Raw genomic sequence first — 4019 nt, 5'->3', positions numbered from 1 at the left:
GGCATTCCCTGATACCTTCCTGACAGGATCACTGAAGACAAAGCAGGTACATAAGCAAATGTGGTGAAGAAAGCTGATGGTGCCCGGCTATCAAAAGATATAGCGTCTGGGGTCTTAAAGGCTTGAAGATAAACAAGTAGCCATCTAGCTCAGAAACAACAAAGCCCACAGGGAAGAAGCATACCAGCCTGTGTGATCATGAGCTGTCGATGGGATCAGGTATCAGGCATCAAAGAACAAACAAATCATATCATTGTGAATGAGGGGGACTGAGGAGTGGAGACCCAAAGCCAATCTGTAGGCAACTGGACATCCCCTTACAGAAGGGCTGTGGGGAGGAGAGAAGCCAGTCAGGGTGCAGTATAGCAGTGATGAAACATAACAACTTTCCTCTAGTTCTTTAATGTTTCCTCCCCCAAGTAGCATGATCCCAAGTCTACCTTAAAAATCCAGGTAGACCAGAGGATATTCACTGGTACAGATAAGAACTGGAAACACAGGGAATCCAGGACAGATAAACCCTCAGGTCTAATAATGAGAGTAGTGATACCTGGAGAGTAAGGGTAAGGTGGGATATAAAGAGGGAATCAGTCACAAGGATCTACGTATAACCCCCTCTCAGGGCTACAGACAACAGAAAAGTGGGTGAAGGGAGATGTTGGACAGTGTAAGACATGAGAAAATAATAATTTATAAATTATCAAGGCTTCGTGAGGAAGAGAGAGGGGCTGGGGAGGGAATGGGAAAATGAAGAGTTGATATCAAAGGCTCAAGTAGAAAGAAAATGTTTTGAGAATGATGAGGGCAACAAATGTACAAATGTGCTTGACACAATGGATAGACGTATGGATTGTGATAAAAGTTGTACAAGCCCCTAATAAAAATATTTTTTAAAAATAGAAAGAGCTTTATATGTAAGAGCAATTGTATATTGAGAAAATACCCTAGCCTAGTCCAGATTAAGTCCATAGGTCTGATATTAGCCCATATATCTGATAGCTTTCTATAAATTCCTCGTCAGACTCATGCAACACATGCAATGATGCTGAATTCAGAAAGATCACAGGCCAGTGGATGGAAAGTCTTGTGGATACAGTGGTGATGTAAACATCTCAGTGCTGGTGTGGGTCTCTACATGGTTTCTCCAGCTTCAGGGCTCTAGCATAGCTCCATGTGTTTTGTCATCAGGAATACCAAGCAGAGGGTCTGGGTGTCCTGCCTCCAGTGAGCTAGTTTTTCTACATAGTGCCTCCAAATGAGGTGATCAAGCAGCGACCTGATTGGCATGCTAAACTCCACCCCTTCACTCTTAATAGTCTCAAGTTGGCACCAGATTATGTAACTACAACATTATAGTTTTTGTCTTCATATCTTATACACCATCCAATGTTATTTGTTATTTGTTCTCCTAGAGTGGGGTTATCCAGTCATTGCTATTAGTTCCCTCTACCCCTTCCCCACCCCTACCTGTACCCTCAGGGGATCATTACTCATGTTACTATTTCTACAGATAGTTTTTCTTTATTGCTATTAAAAAAAATAATTTAGTAAGTTTAACTGTGACTTTGACATAGTTAAATATTTAAAATTAGAGTCCCTGCAGATACAAAATTGTGAGAATAAGTATTTCCAGAGTAGAAAGATTATATCTTCCTTATAAAAGAAAAAAAGTAAAAACAATAGTATTCTCTAAGAAAAAGGTAGCAATGTAACATTTTTAAACTCTTATCTTTTAATACAAAGTAGTGTTATTAAAAATTTACAGTGAATGTATAACTGTATATCATGACATTTTTAGTAATTCCCTTAAATATTCTAATTATTTTATTATTTTAAAAATTACTTTTATTGAGTGCTCTTACATCTCTTATTACAATCCATATATTCATCCAGTGTGCCAAGCACATTTGCACATATACCGTCATCATCATTTTCAAAGCATTCTCTTCCCATTTGAGGCCCTGATATCAGCTCCCCATTTATTCTCCATCCCTCATGAACCCTTGATAAGTTATAGATTATTATTTCCATATCTTACATTGTTCTCTGTGGCCCCTCACCCATTTTTCTGTTATCCGTCCCCTTGGGAGGAGATTGTAGGTTGATCCTTATGATCAATTCCTCCTTTCTCCTCCCACCCTCCCCTGATCCTCCTGGTATCTCTACTCTCCTTGTTGGCCCTGAGGGCTTTATCTATCCTGGCTTCCCTGTGTTGCAGGCTCTTATCTGTAGCACTGTGCATGCTCTGGTCTAATCTGATTTGTAAGGTAGAAGTGAGGTTATGATAGGTGGGGGAAGGAAGCACCAAAGAACTAGGGGAACGTTATATGTTTTATTGGTGCTATATTGCACCCTGACTGGCTCATCTCTTCCCTGTGACCCTTCTGTGAGGGGATGTCCAATTGTTTACAGAGGGGCATTGGGTCAATATAACATTTTCATTGGATCATTTATAAAGAAAGTCTATTTTCTTATCAGTTTATAAACTATTTGTAAATAATAAAATTTTACAAAAATAACTCAAGCTGTTTGACAAAAATACTCATATTAAAAACACGTAAAAGATACAACGATAAAGCATAAATATTTTCTATCCTCAACCTATCAGAGTGCCTTATACACCATAGATATTTCATATATATATATATATATTTACTTATTTAACTGCTATTACAAACTTGTTTTAATTTTAATTAGACTGAAACACATTAAGAAAATTTAGTACATCTGAGTCAGAGTAATGTAGTGTGAAGGGCTAGTCTATTAAAGTCAGCTATCATGAACTAGAGGATTAATAGTACTCTGGTGAGCGCACCCCTTAGAATATTCCTTAGATTACAAGACAGAGCAGTCTTAATTGGAATTCAGTGTAATTCTTTGGATAGATGGTTAGTTACAGCTGAAAAATCTGTTTGTGAAGTACTGGTACAACTGAAACAAATTAAAGAATATTCTGGCCACTAATGTATTTCTATATGAATTCAAGTAATATCTATTAAGAATGATTGAGCATGGACTTTAAAGAACACACTATATAAATATTGCTGGAAGTAAGATATATATACACCTGCCTATTATATTATTTCTGTCCAAGATTACTTATACACTTGCAATTAAAACATAAACCCATTATCATCAAGTCTATTCCAACTCAGCATCTCCACAGGACAGACTAGAATTAGCATTTGAGACTGCAGAACTTTACCGGGGCACAGGCTCATTTTTTTCCTTTAGAGCGGCCGGTGGGTTCAAACTGCTGACATTTCAGTTAGCAGATGAGTGCTTAATTACCGTGTCAGCAGTAATAAAGATTTGATACGATATGGTTCTCCTACAATACCAATGTGAGTTTTCTTCCCAAGCAGTAGAAGATTCTATTTGGCCTTAGTATTTGCTACATTTTTCCATTATAGTCAACAAATCACCTTCATAAATAGTATATTGTGCATAACATGCATTAATGATGGAACAAACTCATTGCTATCAAGCCAATCCCTCCTCGCAGAGACCAATAGAACAGGGTAGGCCTGTTCTATAACCAGTGTGGGCTGTTGAGACTTAACTTCACTGGAGTAGAATGCTCCATCTTTTCTCAAAGAAGTGGCTGGTAGTTGTGAATTGCTGACCTTGCAGTAAGAAGCCCACTACACAACCACATCACACCAGGGTTCCTGGAAAGGTTAAAAATGTGCTTGATTTTACTGGAACTTTGTATATGCTTATATTCAAGATATTAAAACCTGTCATTGGGATTTTTGTTTGTTTTATTGGGACATAATCCACATACTGTAGAATTCATTAGTTCAATCATATAAAGAAGAGTTGTGCAATCATTACCACAATCTTTCTTGTAATGATTGTTATTAGGTCTCTATTTCTCCCCACCTTCAGCTGCCATACCCCCAAGAAACCATTAATTTGGTTACTGGTTCCATAGATTTACCAATATTTTATTTCATATACAAAAAGACATAGAAAGGACCCCACCCCCCCGCAAAAAAAAAAGAAAAGAAAATGCA

The sequence above is a fragment of the Echinops telfairi genome, unplaced genomic scaffold (genome assembly GCF_000313985.2).
Source record: "Echinops telfairi isolate 266 unplaced genomic scaffold, ASM31398v2 ScPeMD7_18;HRSCAF=68, whole genome shotgun sequence".
Classification (NCBI taxonomy): Eukaryota; Metazoa; Chordata; class Mammalia; order Afrosoricida; family Tenrecidae; genus Echinops; species Echinops telfairi.
The sequence above is the reverse complement of the archived record's forward strand: the minus strand, read 5'-3'. Positions refer to the sequence as shown.